Source organism: Lynx rufus, unplaced genomic scaffold, assembly GCF_022079265.1.
Source record: "Lynx rufus isolate CCGP_SWC_20201006 ecotype Redwood Valley unplaced genomic scaffold, mLynRuf1.p SCAF_7, whole genome shotgun sequence".
NCBI lineage: Eukaryota > Metazoa > Chordata > Mammalia > Carnivora > Felidae > Lynx > Lynx rufus.
Window position 1 is genome coordinate 124,659,450 of NW_025814889.1, and position 17,525 is coordinate 124,676,974.

A 17,525-nucleotide genomic window follows, 5' to 3' on the forward strand; every position below is an offset into this window, starting at 1 on the left:
AGCCAGCAGATGCTTGGCCTTTGAGGGAGGAGAACACCGCGAGCTTTTCCTGTGCTCTCCTTTTGATTTGCTATTCAATTAAAAAAGAAAAAAAAATTGGAGCGCACCAGTGAGTAGCACTCTAATTGGAAAAAAACAGAACAAGTTCACACAAACAGGAAGTGTGGGGTGCAGTTAGCTGGTCAGATGCCGCGTCGCTTTGGGGCTTTTGAAAACGACCGTCCGTATTCTAGACCGGGCGTCTGTCTCCTCTTGCCTCCCTTAATGAGCCTGGGTTCTTGGGCGCAGCATTCTGGGGGTCGAGGAGCATAAGGGACGGGGAGAAGTGCCATCTGGTGCGCCATCACTCTGCCTGCCCCCAGGGGCTCCTCGGCCACTCTCGTTGCCTGGGTTTTGCCATCCATCCATTCCTGGGACATGCTTGCTTGTAAAGGACCGGAACCCATCCTGTCCTGCTAAAACAGAAAGGGAATGTGTTGGAAGGGCAAACTGGGGCAGAAAGGGTGTTTGGGTTTGTGCCTGCCCTTGCTCTGCCCCCACCCCTTCAGGGCTAGGCTGTGACTCCACAGTGCTCCCTCTGGACCCTTGAGCCTCTACTGCTTGTTTCTGTGTCTTTGCATCTGTCTCCCTCCATCTCTCTCTCTCTCTCTCTCTCTCTCTCTCACTCACTCACTCACAGCCACCTCAAAATGGCGCCTTCAGTCCAGAGCCTTCATTTCCATATGGGTCCAGTGCCCGCTGCTGGCTCGTCCCATCTCTCTGATCCTCAGTGCTGTGTTCATGGGGGAGAGAATATGATTGGTCCATGTCTCCGTGTCCCCATTTCTAGAAAAATAGGAATACTAATAGTGCCCATATCTGGAATGTCTGTGAAGGCAAAATGAGGTTAAGTGGTTCTGCTTATTAACTCATTCAAACTCAGATGGGTGTTAAGTGCCTGGCACCTAATTAATGCTCAAAAATGGTGGTTATTGCAGCTGTCCTTTCTGTTATCCAGTGGCCCTTGTAGAAGGAGTCATGTGATGGAATGTTTTCCAAACTATACCTCAAAAACAGGTGGCACTGAAAAACAGCTCATTTCTTCTGAAGAACTACTATAAATACTTCACCATCAGTAGTAGTAAGATTTGCGTGAGATATTTAATAATTTTCAAAGCACTCCCACGTCTTATTTGACCTAAATGGCAAAGGTATTATTAAGAGGAAGCTTACAATGAGGAAACAGGAATTGGAGGTTTGAGTATTGCCTGAGGTCACAAGGTCTGCAAATTGCAGAGCCTACAACCAGTCCGGTATCAACTCTCATTCCTGTGCGTTTTCAACTTCGTCGGAGGTGGAAGGTTTCATGCCCCATCACATTTCCCTTTATACCTTGGCTGCTGGGAAGCTCAAGAGAAGCGCTCTCCCAACCGTGGCTGTTTGTGTATTTCTCATACTGTAGTGTGCTGCAGTACTCGGGTGGGCTAGATTTGCTTTATGAAACCCAGCATATGTGCATCTGTTTCAAGTAGATGAGTCATGACTTCCCAATGCCTTTAAAAGTGGTGGTGATGAATTTTACCTCTGGAGCGCCGCCGTCTCTGCTCGTGGGAGATGATGGGCTTTGGTGGCCGCATGCTGGTGCCTCTGGCTTCCTGCCGTCCGAGTCTCTGCTCCAGCCTCGCTTCGGGGCTCTTTGCCCACATCTTTCAAAAGGAAAGACGGTCCCTCCCTCCTCTGCAGTCCCTCTCCCTCTGCTTCCTCCTGATACCCGGGGCTTTTCTCAAAAACCCTGGCAGTGAAACATTGTGAAAAGTTAGCCGAGACCTTTCGGAGGCTGAGATGGAGAGAGCATCTTTCCAGAACTCTTAAGAGTTGTACACCTGCCACTGACAAACCGAAGTGTATTACAGGAAGGGTTCGTGTGTGCCTGGGGCTAATGACTTTCTTGGCCTTTGTCCCTCAGTTCTCAGGGGTGCGGTGCTGGGGGGCCTGGTCAGACTCTTGCTGGGGCAGACATCTCACCACGAGATTCTTCCAAGAGAACCAGACATACCTGGCCTGAATCCCCACTCCAGCCCTGTGCAACCGCGCTGAGCCTCAGTCTCCTTATCTGTGACATGAGGGTTGTATCATCTCCCACAGGAGTTGTGCTGACAGTCAGCAGTATCAGTCACAACGATAACAAGGCAGCGGATGTGTATCAGGACTTTATTTGCGGTGGGATAAGAGCTGATGCTTCTTGAATGCTGTGGTAAGCACTTTGTGTGTTTACTCATGAAGGTCTCCCTCTCACCAGCCAGTGAGAAAAACAGAGAGGTTCACAGCTGGCCCAGGGTCACACAGCAAGAGGTCGCAGCAGAGGCAGGACTCAAAGGTGAATGGAAGGCACGAGACCAGGCACGCAGTGGGTGCTCAAGCAGTGTCCTTTCTCTTCCCTTCCCCCGGGGCTGGGAGGCCAGCAGCCTGTCTTCAAGGTGGGGTGATGCTCATAGGCAGGGAGGTCAGTGCCTCCCCTGTTCCTCTCCCTCTGACTCCCCTCTACTCCTCACTTATTCTCCTGTAAAAACCCAGACTTAGCACATCGCGGCCTGCACAAGCTTTGAGTCGGGAGGTGAGCGGGTCATCGCTCCACTTCTGCTGAGTCCCAGGGTCTCCTTTCTGAGAGAGCCAGTGCACAGGTGTTGGAGATACATGTGCTTTTGTCAAAAAACCCCAACGTTTTGGTAAATGAAACGCCCAGCCAAACATTGGGGGGTTCAGGCCCTTTGAACCCGGGGAGCTGTTTCCCCCTTGGTGCACCGAGGAACGCAGACACCCCAGTGGCTCAGAGGGCAGCCCGTGGGCCTCTCACCAGACGAAACCTCCTGAGGCAGGGGGCTTGTCTGACTCTCCCGTTTTATTTAATTGATTTTTTACGAAAGAGGTCCCCTTTTGAATCTACGTGAATCCTGTCCCCTGCAGCCCGTTAACAGACTTCCCGACACTCCCCTCCGATTTGGGGTTTTGTCTTCTGAGCACCACCGGCTCACCCCCACCTTCCGGAAAACAGCTGCCTTCCGTGAGGGCCTGCTGTCTGCCGGGGACCGCGGTATGCGGCTGACAAAGCCTCAGCCACCCTCTGGGTGCTCCCTGTTGGCACCGTTACTGGTGGTACAACTGAGGCACGGACAGGCTGTACCGTGTGCCTGCACTGCCCTTGACTCTGCAGGCTCCCTCGGCCTGTGGCCTGCTTCCAAGTGCGAACTGGGTCTCTTCCCTCCCCAGTGCTCGCCCTCAGTAAATCACTCCCTGTTCCAGTCGTATTGTTAGAGCAGCAATAAAGCCTCCTTGGAGTACCTCGTATATCTGCCTCTGGCTTATTGCCAGGTCTTTGGCGCGGAGAGGAGTGCCCCCTGGGAGGCGGGGAGTCCTATAAGCCCATGGGGGTCCAGGGTAGATTCTGGGCAGGGGGCTATCTCCGTCACCCTGCCCCCAAGAGCCCCTGATGGCTGTGACCTCAGCAGCCCTCCCTGGAAAGGAGCTCCGTCCTCAGAGCCCAGAAGACTGAGTGGGTGCATTGGGGCGTTTTCTGCATTTCTTCCCCGGAGAGAGAACGTTACATAAAGTAACCTCTGTTCAGCCTTAAAAAGGAAGGAGGGTCTGTGACACGTTACCACGTGGCTGCACGTTGGTGACATTCTGCTAAGTGCAGTAGGGCAGATGCAGACGGACAAGCACTGTGTGTGTTTCCAGCACACTAAGGACCTACAACAGTCAAGTTCAGAAAGAGAGCAGAAGAGGGGGGGGCGGTGCCAGGGACTGAGGAAGTTAGTATTCACTGGAGAAGAGTTCTGGTTTAGGGAGGGGACACATCTCCAGAGACAGTGTTTGTCTGCACAACAGAGGGACTATATTTCATGGTGCTCAACTGTACACTTAAAAATGGTTAAGGTGGCAAATTTCGTGTCACGTATACCGTGCCACAATTTAAACGCGCGTGCGCACAAGAACTCCGGGTGGTTTTCTGCTCCCGGTACTGCCCGGGGAGTTTACGCCCTTACTAAAGCATTTGTCCCCAAGGGTCAGAGAGAAGCTGCCAGGAGCAGGGACCTTGCCCTCAGGCCTTGTCCTGCACCTTTGAGGCCTCGGTGTAGATTTCCTGGGCTGGTCTCTGCTTAGAACAGTCACCGGCGGGCTCCCTCCGTCCTTCCCTCCACCTGTGCACTCCGTTACGGAGCCTTGGAGGTCAGCTGTGGTCAGTCCTGTCCTTTTACAGGAGAGAAATGGAGACCAGAAGAGGCAACGAGGCTTGCCTCGAGGAACACATCATGTTACCGTAGGGTTGACAGATAAATACGGGACACCCAAAGTGGAATTTCAGATAAACAATGAATAATGTTTTAGTATAAGTGTGTCCTGTGCAATATTTGGGACATACCCATACCAAGTTATCTGAAATTCCGATTTCAGTGGTTTGAATTTTCTTTGCTAAATCTGGCGAGCTTCCGTGAGAGGCGACCGGGGTCTCGTTCCCTGGTATCTTTGCACTTGACAACTACAGGTGGTGGCACGGTGTCAACATTAGGGATGCGGGTTCTGGTGTCGGACTCATCAAATACCCGTGTGACCTTGGGCGAGCTACTCAGCCCTCTGATCCCCAATTCTGCCTCTTTTTTTTTTTTTTAACGTTTATTTATTTTTGAAAGAGTGCGAGTGGGGGGAGGGGCAGAGAGCGAGCGAGGCAGAGAATCCAAAGCAGGCTCCGGGCTCCGCGCTGACGGCAGCGAGCCCAACGCGGGGCTCAAACTCACGAACCACGAGATCACGACCCGAGCGGAAGTCGGCTGCTCAATTTGAGCCACCCAGGCACCCCTCAGTTCTGCATCTTAAAATATGGATGATGACAGCACCTTCCTCATGAAATGGTGAAAGGTTAAACAGCGGTACCTGTAGAGCCCAAGCACAGTACGGGTTGAATCAGTGGTAACTCTTCTTTAATTATTCTCGTGAGTTTCTTTCCCTTATGAATTAAAGAGAACCACGTACTTAACGAGCGTTAGGCTGTGATGCCAGGACAGGAAGACAACAGTCTGGCTGCTTACCCCAGCCTCGCTGAAATGCTGTGTGACCTCGGGCAAATCACCGTACCCCTCTGGGTCTCCATTTCCTCAACTCTAAATTGGATCTAAGTGGATCTAAACAGTTCTAAGGTGGCTTTCGAAATCAGAAGTGTAAATTATACCTCAATAAAGCTATTAATATGTATTTTTTTAATTCTGAAGTGTACCTCCCTTGTGTCTCCCAGCACAAGACACCCATGTAAGTCTTCTCACCTAATGCTCACAGCTATGAGAAGCAGGTGTCCTTTGCCCTACCTGGCTAATGACTCTCAGGACTCAGAAAAGCTAAGTAGCCTGTGCAGGGTCACACGGCCATTCTGTGGCAGAGCCTGACTTCCTATCTTGGTCTCCCCGTACCCCTGTTCTTACCATCCTCTACAAACCAGGGGTTTCTTTGGAGGCGGTTGGGGGCAAGCAGGGTTCCACAGGCCGGCCCCAGGTCAAGTCTCCCCGGACGGATTATCCCTGGGCAGGTGAAGCTAGGTGGGGCCGTCTGTATGGTTCCCAGAGGCCGATGGAAACGGTACACGGAATATTTCCTCACCACATTACGACTGCCATCTTGAACAATCCAGATGTGACCGGGCAGCAGAAGAAGCCTCTTGGTTCTTCAAGCCATCACTCCCTTGTTGCCCATCCCTGAAGCTAGTGAAGTAGGTTTGGCAAGAACAGTGCCTGCGATGAAGGCCTTCTCAGCGAGGCCTCCGTCACCCAGAGGACGGGGTAGAAAACAAATATGTCCCCTCCCGTCATGGCAGAGAGAAATAATTACATATTTCAGGTGGGGTTCTTAGTGTCTCATCTAAAATCCTTAGCAAACTACGTACCCAGAGACTTTCATCCTTTAAGTCCAGCTTCAAAGTTCAAAGGAGTTTTTGTCCTTTTCATTATCTGACAGACCGTTTAGCAGTTGGGTTCTGGGTGGTCTCTGTGACCAGCGGGGTGTCCCCTGGGGTGTTGAGTCCAAGCTCGAGTAGACGCTGGACCTGCCCCTCCGTGGTTCTAAGAGAAAAGCAAGGCAGCTGGGTTAAAATGGAAACCTAAGGGCCTTGTAATTAAAAGACTGTGGCATAAACCAGAGGGCTGGGATTAGTACCTGCTACGGTGAACTAAAAATGGGCCGTTTCCACAAAGCAAACCGGAGAATCCCAGTGATGTGGGGCCAGTGGGAGTGGAAAACGAGCGGGGTGGCATGTATCTGCCTTCCCACCTCTACACACCCCGGGCCACCCCCCAGACAGAGGAGCTCAGCAGCCCTCCTCCAGGATGGAATTGTCTAGGGAGGGCAAGCCTGGTGTATTGGTGTAATGGGCTAGGATTTGGGAGGGGGGGGGCATCAAAGGCTGCTGTAAACCTGCTGAGACATTAGAGTACATTTTCTCAAGAATGTTCTAGTCGTGTATGTTTTAACTGGGCTCGGCTGTGGGTGAGCAGAATACAGTGCCGAATGGAGTGTGTGCCATTCGCACGGTTTGCTGTGTCTCAACAATCTCCTGATCTGTCTAGCAGAACTCAGGGCTCTGAAAGAGGAGGATGTGGGGTGGGTAAATTTGGGTGGCTGGAATAGGGAAGAGATTAGGAACAAACCTAGGACACGTCAGACGGTTAGTATGATGAAGAAGGACACTTTTGCCCACTCGCAGTTTTGCTGAGCCACCGAGTTACCTCAGGTGACCAGCGTAGCTACGGACAGGTCTCTAGGGATTTAGAAGGAACCAGATCAGCACTTATTTGGCCCCACCTCCCCTCCTCACCCACCAAGTGGTGATGTAGATGTGGCAGTGACAAATGACATTTTTAGAATTTTCTGGAATGAATGGTGCCTACTCCCCACCCCCTGCCAGTTGTTGGGGTTCCTAAGATCTTGATTGTTCACACTTTGTGTTATACCCCCAGGGTCTTTTGTTGAAGACCCTTGAAGGTCACACCTTGCTCCCAGCTCACCCCGTTCAATACTCTGAAGAGCCACAAATGTGTTGACCTAGCCACGAGCTGACATCAGAGCCAGGGAAGTGCTGTAACTGCTCAGGTGACTGGAGTTCTACCAATGCAAACAGAAATTCCCTTCTCCAAGCCTGACCTTGCGGGGCTATGGAGCCGACAGAATGGCCAATGGGAGTGGGTGGGCTCCGGGGAGCAGGTTGGCCACAAACCCTGGAGCGGTACCTTGGATGGTGATGGACTGGAGATGATGAGATTGGACCATCCAGGCTGCCACCTGACGCGCTACAGATGCCTAAATGTTGAACGAACGAATGAGTCAATGTGCTTTTATTATCAAGTTTCGATAGAAATCTATACTCGGAACCCAAGGAGGAAAGATTACATTCTCTAATCCCTTCTTTTGAACTTTTTTTTCTCTTTTTTGAGAGAGCACAAGCAGGGGAGAGAGGCAGAGAGAGAGAGAGAGAGAGAGAGAGAATCCTAAGCCGGCCCATACTCAGTGAAGAGCCCAACGTAGGGCTTGATCTCACAACCTTGGGATCATAACCTGAGCCGAAATCAGGAGTCGGACGCTCAACCGACTGAGCCACCCACGTGCCCCTCCAGACCCTTTTATTCAGTCTTATTCAATAGATGTTTGTTGAGTGCCTCGTATGTGCCAGGTATTCTAGTATTCTAGGTGCTGAGGACACAGCGGCGAACATGACATACACAGAGGACAAGCAAATGGTCACAGAAACACAGAAGTGCTGTGAAGGAGGAGTATAGAGGCTCAGGAAAGTCCCCCCAGGAAGCATCATATTATAAAAGCCTGACATTACAGGAGTCAGCGAGTAAAAGAGGAGGAGAAGTGGATTCAGGCATAGAGCACATGCCTTCTGGAACGCGTTGGGGTAAAAGCCAGTATTGAACGAGTTGATGGCCTCTAGACATCACATGATTCTAGAAAACAATAATAATAATAAAAATAATAAATAGCTATGATTTCTCACTGCTCTCCATCAAAAGGATTTTCACATCCCATTCATGGGCTGTCACTCTAATTGAGTAAGTAGTTCCTTTAAAAATAATTAGAGATTGTAATCAGTTGCTATTCAGAAGTCTGGCAGGAACTAATTTGCAAGTCTCTTCAGAGTTGGCCTTAAAATTTCCCCAAAGCTGTGACTACAAGTTAATCAAGGCCCTGGGGGATCCACGCTGGATTTCAGAGTAAAAGTAAAAAGGAAGTCAGACGTACCTACCCTACGGTTAGCAGACGCCCCAACACACACAGTTTCTGGTCAATTCAGAAGCATCTGTGGAACAATTAAACTGTCTTCAACCCTAAGTTCCTTTTTAAAAAAGGAAGAAAGAAACGTAGTGAGGTCAGTTTGCATCGCCAATGAGTTCTCGCTCCTTTCAGAAGCAAGGAGTCGGGAGATAGACCTGGAACAGGAACCCCGGACACCAGCCACGCCTCCGTCTGAGGTTATGATGGATTTTGAGTCCCAGTTCCCAGTTCTTCAGAGCGCTCTGCATTTCGCTATGTCCTTGGGAAAGTGCTAGTTTCAGTGTGCTGTTGTCCCCCTGGGTTGTTCAAGAAACCAGTGGAGACCCCTGTAATTTCCTGAAGTCCTTTCCTCAACAGCTTGAACATCCAGAGACCCCACCCCTGCCCAGGAAGGTGGCCTCCCGGATGCTACTTGCTCCTACAGTTTCTAGAAGGACACCTAGGCGGCTCAGTCCGTTAAGCATCCGACTTCAGCTCAGGTCATATTCTCACGGCTTGTGGGTTCGAGCCCCACATCGGGCTCTGTGCTGACAGCTCGGAGCCTGGAGCCTGCTTTGGATTCTGTGTCTCCCTCTCTCTCTGCCCCTCCCCACTTCATGCTCTGTCTCTCTCTCTCTCTCAAAAATAAATAGACATTAAACATTTTTTTAAAAAAAAATCTTTAAAAAAATAATTGCTGGAGGGAAGGGGGAGAGCATGAAGGGGCAGCGTCCACCGAGGAAGGCAGGGGACAGGAAGGGACAAAGTAGACAGCCAGTGTCTTTCTGTCCTTTCAAGTACCAACTAAAGCAATACTATCCTTGTTTCTGGTTGTTGGAAAATGTGGTTTACAAAACAGTATAATAGCAATCAAGACATTAGAACAAAGCTGGGAAAATATACCAAAACATTAATAATTATCTCTGGGTAACAGCAGTTTGGACAATTTTTATTTTCCTCTTATTATTTATCCCTGATTGTTACCTTCAGTTTCTAGAATTAATGTAGAGAATTAATAGCAAGAAAGAAAAAAGGCGGGGAGGGGGGGTTTAGATATGCTGACAGACAGAATCATGGCTGGAGTGACAGGGCCGGGCAGTCTGATCTTGCCTCCTGTCTGACTTGCTTTATCACCTTGAACCAGCGGATCTTTGAACTTCTCCTTTGTCATCTGGGCAGTGGTACCCGCGCCTCCTGTCCAGACCCTTTTATCAGTTGTTGAGATAGTCCAGCAAGAAGAAGTAAGGGGCCTACCTATATGAGAAACTATATACTCGTGAAGGGTTATTGTCATCCAGTAATTAACCACTGAGGTTTTAAACAGTGTTTCTTCCCAGGTGAGTCACCTGGGTGAGTTGTTAAGAATGCAGACTTCCTGGCCTGTGGCACAGATTGGATTTCTGGGAGCTGGGCCCCGGAATCTGCATTTTAGCGCGCAGGTCCAAGCCCTCTACCTGCCCCGTGGATTCCTGTGTTTTTGAAAGTTTGAGATCCGGGGATTTAGAGCAAACAGCATTGTGGCAGGAACGTGAGAAATGGATGCAGAGTGAGTGGTTCGATGGTCGAGTAACACGTGTGCTCGTGAGCTCAGGGGGAGCTGGTCGCAGCCAGCGAAGGGGATCTGTGAAGGGCAGGCTGGACTTAGAATGAGGAAGGGGAGGGGGAGCCCAGGGGTGTCTAGCGGGGGCGTGCCTGGGGGACAGGGGCTTAGCCTGGGACAGAAAGCAGCCCTTCTTCTGGCCTCCCTCCGGAGCTGTCAGGCAGCCTGGGTCCGTGATTTTGCACTCTCTGTTCCCTGATCGCCACGTGTCCCCATGACCAGACCGGGGGCTCTAAGTAGCACTAGACGGTTGAACACACCGGGAGCCTGGTCCCCTAACCTGTTGGGCCGGGTGGTGTCAGATGAGAGCAAAGCCACCCCAAAAACATGGGCGATAGCAGGGCCTGCCTCTTGGGCCTTTCACTTTGCTTCCAACCAGTTCCGGGTACAGTGACCTCCTCCCACCCCCCACCCCCCACCCCCCTCCCTGTACTTGCTCTGCTCATTATTGGAGAGGCAGCATCGCACCGTGGCCGGCACACTCAGGAGCCACCCGCACCTGCTTGGGCTGGAGTCCTGTCTCTGCCACTCGCTCACTGTGTGACCTGAGACCAAGTTACTTAACCTCTCTGGCCATATGGCCTCTTGTGTCAAATGGGAGGAAGAATGGTACCTGCCACGGAGGGTTGTCCTAGGGCTTTTCACCGAGGTCATCCGCACAGAAGCCTTGCTGCAGGGCTTGCCCACAGCAGGGGCAAATAATTGTTATTAGTAGGTTACAGTTTTTCACCCAGCAACCATTTATTAAACACCTACCATGCTAAGTGCACAGAAGGCGCTAGAAGCACAAGTTGCTCAGGTCTGGGGCCCAGACGGGTGTGTGAAACAGCTTCCTGTGACACAGTGTGATTATAGCAGTGCGTCCAGAACACAGGTGCAGTGCACGGAATGGCTGCCTCATTGACTGGCTTGGAGAAGACATTTGGTTAGGGCTTGAAATAAGAGGGAGCATGAGAGGTGGAGTTGGGGGGGGGCGCGTGCTTCCAGATGGAGGGTAGAGTGGTGAAAAGTCCATCATCTGCTCTGCTTGGTAAAGAAGTGGGGACAGGCTTCTCACCCTGTCTCTGTGTGAGGCCAGCAATTGAATCCAGGGCTGCCCTGGAGGGAACCGAAGGTACGCTGATTCCCCCAAAGGGCTCTCCTGGCTCCTGGGGATTGCAGCTGCCCACAGAGTCTCAGCTCTGGAACCCTCCCCCCACTCCCCCGGGGCACCTTTGCGACTCCCCGGTGTCCGTGCCGGTGCAGGGATGAGCGTCTTATCTCCACTGCCTTCCAGCACCTCTGCTGCGTCCTTCCCCGTGTGGCCCCCTGATCTCTGCTGGCTGGCTGCCCTCCTGAGGCCAGCCTTTGCTGCCCGACCCTTTTCATCCCACCGATACGCGTGCCTTGACGTGAGCGGTCTCTGGCATTCCAAGCCAAAGAACACAGAGTGGATAGAACCTTCCTCGGAGGGCTTGTTTGCTGTTAACACGGGCTTTAGAGGAGCAGAGCGTGGGCATATCCATCACCCAGACCCGGCTGACCCCCCCACTCAGGAAAATAAGTGCAGTCCAGGAAACAAAACAGGAAAGTCAATCCATCAGCAGACCGGAGCCCGAATGAGCACAGCAGAGATGTGATTATTTTCCGGCCTGTGCTGGTAGGTAGCTCTCAACTATACTCAGACCCTGGGAGTAAGACCCGCTTGGGTTAGGAATATAAAGAAAACACACCTGAAAGGAGGCCTCTCCTGGTTTTATTTGGGGGGCATATGGAAGGGGAGGATCTGGTACCTTCTGTCCTGTAAATGAGCTTTCAGGCTGTGGCTCTGAGACCATTTTATTTATTTTTTAATGTTTCTTTTTTTAAGAGAGAGAGCATGAGTCGGGGAGGGGCAGAGAGAGAGAGAGAATCCCAAGCAGGCTCTGCACTGTCAGCACAGAGTCCAACGCGGGGCTCAATCCCACACACTGTGAGATCCCGACCTGAGCCAAAATCGAGAGTCAGACACTTCACCGCTTGACTGACTGAGCCGCCCAGGCGCCCCGAGACCATTTTGTAACAGAAGCGCAGGCAAGCGGCACTTGAGCCCCTGCCCGCCTCCCTGGCAGCACTCAGACTCAGGACCAAGGATCGGGCCTCTCCGAGTCTCTGTGTCCCATCTGTAATCAGAGATGAGCTTATCCACCTCTGACAGTTAAAGGGATTCAGGAAATAACATGTCAGGCTTCCGTGCACCACGTAAGGGTTTCCAAAATGTTCGTTCTCTTACCCACCCCTTCCCGGGATGATGAACCCGTGTGGAATGACTCCAGAACGTGGTTTTGAATGAACCGTAGCCTTCCCCGAGGAGTGTTCGTTCACCAAGTAGCTTTGAGCGCCTGGCACTGTGCTGAGACACGAAGGGCGCAGCTGTGGAGACAGATGTGGAGCCTCTCCCGTGGTCTTACAGCCCGACGGTTACTCCAGCTTCTGTTGGAGTTTTGGGGCTGGCGGGTCTGCCTCACCATTGCCCCCAAGCCCCAGCCTAGAGCAGAAGCTGGTCCTGCGTCTATGCTCTGCTTCTCCAGGGGAGAGAAGGGAACTGCTGGTGGCCAGAAGTTGTGGGTGACATCCGCACCCCGTATGGCCTCCCAGGGATCGGCGAGTTCCAGTGGTGTGGACCAGGCTGTGCCAGTAGCGTGGCCTGTGTTGATCCACGTGCTAGAAGCCATGGATTTCCACCCACATGACCACGATGGAAAGACAGAAAGCAATGGTAACTCGAAGAACCTCCCCGGCGCGTGATTCGATCGTGGCAGGAAATCCAGACTGTGGCATATTTTAATGGCTATTTGAACCACCAGGGGTACTTGTATGTGGCCCGAAAACCAAATCATTGGACTGTCACTTAACTTTTCAAAAATCCAGCTTTCGCGTTGGAAATCAAACTTCTTGCCCAATCTCTGAGTCTCCCCTGCTCTCTGTCCATTCTCTAGCCCCGCCTCCAAGGGGTCAGCGATGGGAGAGACTCCAGGGTGGGTGAGGGCAAGAGGGACCTCACCCACGTGACTAAAGATAAAAACACCTTTTGGTACTTAGCGGTGGAAATTACCCATGCCTGGTGTCCTTCAAGTTCCAGTGGCCGGATCAAAACCTGAGCTCAGCCAGGTAAATGCCACTCACACTGGCGTCACTGGGGCCTGTGCTGGATCCGGGCAGTTGACATCATCCATCAATACCCTCAGGCTCCAGGGTCTCTTTGGGACCCTCCTTCCCAGCTTGGTCTCTTATGAGACCAGACGGCAAAACACATGGTGATTTATTTTGCAGTGACAAAAGGAATTAGAATCTTTCTGTCGCTTAATGGTAACAATGGCTAATGCTCTAACATGTGCTGTTTCAGGCGTTCTTCTGAGTGCTTGACATATTCTGTGAGTCCCGCGCTGCCCCTGTCGCCACCTTATAGATGAGGAAACCGAGGCCCAGAGAGGGAGGGTAACTTGCCCAACGTCACACAGCTAAGTGGCAGAGCTGGGATTCAAACCGAGCGAGATCATCTACACTGAGGTCCTGAGGAGGGGGAGCTCCGCATTTGAGACTTGGAGACAGGAGGGGGTGGGTTTGGGGCTGGAGCAGGGAAGGGCTTCTTTGAAAAGCCAGCGTGGGTGATGTGAGCTTTCTGATGAGATGCTCCTGGTGAGGGCACGGGTGCTGAGTACGTATCGGTGGGGCTGTCCGGGAATGTGGGCGCGTGCCCCTCTCTGCACCACCAGCTCTCTGCGGCTGGGCCAGCCCCTCTGAAGAATGCGACAGGGCTCTCCCTGTGCCAGCAGCAACCTGGACAAACATCGGGAGGGCTGGGAGGGACCGGCTCCTGCCAGCAGCGCTGTTTGCCGAGAAGCACCTGGCGTGTGCTATCGCCAAGAGCACAAGGGGCCGGTTGACTTTGTGCTCCTTTACAGAAGTGGGCCTGCGTTTCTGGTACTTTTGTTTTCAAAATTGTATTTCAAGGCGGTTGGAGACGTATAACTGAGGAAAAGCCAGCCCCAACATCCATAAGAAGGAGGATGTTGGTCTCAGGATCTGGGGTTGGTTCCGCTCAACCAGGAGCAAGGTCCCTCTTGCAGGGCCAGCAATCCCAGGCCCTACAGGATGGATGGTGTGCGTTTCCTTCTCATCGCAGACCTTTTCACAGATGCAGAAATTGAGGCTGAGAGGGCGACCTGTCCGAGGTCCTGCAGCAAACTAGGGGCAGTAATGGAATCCAAGCACCGATGTGGGTGGAAAACAGGATCGATGGCAAGGCTCTAATTCCTTATTTCTCACTCGGCCAGGGTCAGGGGTGAGGGCCTCGTTCCTTCCATCCTTTGCCCCACAGGACTCCAGAACTTAGAACAGTGTTTGGCACACAGCACTCAAAAAATACCAGTTCTCCTGGTGGTGGTGGTTCTCCTGGCTGTGCTGTTAACAATCATACCAGGTGTATGTAATACTTTGTGCCATGAGAGAGGGAAGCCCAGGACTGGGGAGCAGCAGGGGAAGGGGGTACTTAACCGATTCGAGCCCGAAGGCGGGTCATCAGAGACATCGCTTTGGAAGAAGGGAGGTGTAAAGGCAGGTCTGAAGGCCCACAGAAGGGACGCCTGGCTGGCTCGGTCAGAAGAGCATCACACAACTCTTGATCTCGGGGGCGTGAGTTCGAGCCCCACGTTGGGTACAGAGATTACCGAAAGCCCACAGGAGTCCGTGGGTAGAGCAGCTGTGAGGAGTGAGGCTTTGGGGCAGAACACTCAGGCCTGCACGGGTCCCTCAGGTGCAGGAAAACACAGCACTTCTGAGGAAACCCCGGTGGCCCAGCATAGCTACTGGGCCACCCTGCGGGGCTGGGCACACAGGTCCTGAGTTCAGGTTCAGGAGTCCCGAAATCCCCTCGGAAGGCAGTGGAGACTCGTTGGGGGCTTACAGCGTAGGAACAGTGGAGTCCACGTTTACAGGGACTGTGCCCTGCAGGAGACCGGGCCTGGAGCCCCCAGCAGCAGTCGAGGCCAGAGGCCAGGCTGGGGAGTGCTGTTCCCAGAGGTGGGGGCATGGGACAGGATGGGTGACAACTTATTTTCAGATATTTTGAGCTTGAGATTCCTATGGGACATGACAGGGTGATGACCAAGGAAGGGACAGGAGGTTCAACGACCTCGAGAATGAAACGAGTGTGCCATGTTCAGTGGAAGGAAGAGAAGGAGGAGGGGAGGGAAGGAGGGAGGGCCATTTCGCAGAGGAGGCCGCTGGGAAAGAGGCCAGTGACTCCAGCTCATACAGCGAACGAATGCCCAGCCTGGCAGAGCTGGAGCTTTGCCCTGAGGCATCCAACTTGGTCCCCTGTATTTCCAGATGTTTCTGGTTAGAAGTTCCTATAAAACTCTGAGCAGATGCCCCGCCCTTTTGGATTCTGGCCTGTCGAAGAGCACTCGGGCTGACTGAGCTGTAGCAGAGCCTAGAGAGAGGCAGGGTGGGCAGGGGCTGGGCCTCCCATCCAGGGCATCTTGGGAAGCCTGTGTGGGCAGCTGTGAGCCTGCGTGAGGTGTTCCTGCTGGCGAAGGCCTCACTTTGCCGAGCTGGCCCCGTGGGGGCTTCACAGAGCAGCCCTTGCAAATGCTGGTTTAATTCTGAGCTCCCCCCCCCAGGTGCCCAGGGGAGACTCGGATCCTTTGGGCCCCGCCTCAAGGCCCCTAAACAGAGCTGTAGATGTGCTAGAAGGCAGGGGAAACCACCGCGAAAATCCGATTTATGAAAGCCAAGGAGAAATGCGTCCCTCTGCTGTGAGGTGCCCTCATCACAGATCTTGATAGAAACGAAACCAGGCTTCAGGGACCAGAAGACAAAACCATACCCTGTGGCTTAGAGTATTGAAACTCGTGGCATCGTTGAGAGGAAATCTTCATTTCCCTTAACACCGTCTACAGATGATCTTTATGGGGATACACTGCCTGCCCAGGTAGTTACGGGATTTTTAAAAACTCCTTAACAACTTCAGGAAGGGAATTTATTATTCTTTCAGTTGAGATATAATTGACGTAACATTAGTTTCAGGTACATGACTTGACCCGACACTGGTATATGCTGGGAAATGACCCCACAATTGGTCTAGTGTGACATTGTCAGCACACATAGTTACACGTTTTGTTTTCTCCCTTGTGGAGAGAACTTTGAAGATCTACTTTTTTAGCGACTGGGGAAGAGAATTTAATTGGAGCTTCCTTCCTAAGAGTTCAGCTCAGTACTCGTCGCCGGGGCGTCTTCCGTGCACCTGGAAGCCATGCCTGCCCCTTCGAGGGAGATCTGGGCCTTGGGATCAGCCTGTGTGCTCCAGGCTGTTCCCAGTGGGAATGGCTGAGGTCACGAAGGCAGTCAGCGTGGGGGTCACTGGCTTGGGCTGAAGAACCATGCTCCAGAACCGCACCTCCAGGGTCAAATCCGTGCCCCACAAGGTGTAGGCCTGGAGAGATGTGTTTAAGTCGCGTAAACCTCAGTTTACTCATCTGGAAAGTGGGTAGCACTTCTCAGGTTACCGTGAGGTTTAACCGAGAGGGTGGCTGCCAGGTGCTTAGCAGGATGCCTGGCACACGGCAGGCAACCCCGTCCCATTGCTGAGGCCCAGCCAGCACTCCCCGTGTGGCGCCCGGGCGACGTCCATAGTCCCAGCCAGCCCGCCATGCTCCAGTCACAAAATGTCCGGCGCACCGTGGAGAGTGCTTTGAGGAAGCCCACGCAGGATACACTCTGAGGAATTCCCAGACCGGAAAGCTGGGCTTCCACTTCCATGTCTCAGTGGCTCTCGACGGAGTGAACGATGGGACAGCTCTGCTGGGTCAAAGGGCAAAAGTGGACTGATGACCATTGGAAAGTTGCTTAACTTTCTAAGCCTCAGTTTCCTTATCTGTAAAACAAAGGCATGAGGGTGCACCTCGCCGTTAGGGGAACGAGCGACGATTAGGTGAAGTAGGTCTGGGTCCACGGTGAGCGGCCATCACAATCACTGTGACTCCATATTTGACCAGCAGGCCTCCTGCTGTCAGTCTGGCTCTGATTTTCCGTGACTTCATTTAAGGATGGGGAGTTCCTAGTGGCAGTAAAGAGGCAGGAGGCCACCGCCCCACGGAGCCCTCTTCTCCCAGCCCGGGCCTCTCGGGTCCTGTCCCCGTCCTGCCGCCACGTCTGATCCGCCCTCTGGACCCGGCATCTCCCCTGCGGCATGATGGGTACTCACTCAGTGCTGCCCTCCATGAATGCAACATCTGGTTTTCTTTCTTCTCCCCCCTGAGCCTGCAGGTGAATTTGTAGCTTTCCGGATCCTTCTGTTTCACTCCAGACCTCACACTGACTCTAGGCCCAGCGCTTTCCTCAGGGCAGTCCAGAAAAGACAAGAGTGGGGGTATCCGTGCCTCCCCTGAGTGACTCTAGTTTCTATGTTTTTCACAAGAAAAGAGAAATAGAGGAAGGAGCTCCCCCACCAGGTGCTTGTGTGCTCAGGGCCCCGGCCTGGAAAACGGGCTGAGCAGGGGAAGTGAAAGGGGAGCCGTGGGAGGGGAAGGCCGCGCCTCCCTCCTGCGAGAGAGCTGGGTCCCCAGCTGTCACCAGGCACCTCTGTGCCCTGGAGCTGCAGGGGCGTCAGCGCCACGGGAAGTAGATGCAT

The 17,525-nt window shown here is 52.7% G+C and overlaps 1 protein-coding gene across 3 annotated transcripts in view; it reads left to right on the top strand.

Moving 5' to 3' along the window:
• The window catches only part of CHST11 (carbohydrate sulfotransferase 11), a 270,022-nt gene that overhangs the window by 229,117 nt on the left and 23,380 nt on the right, over nt 1–17,525 (top strand). The window lies entirely within an intron of this gene.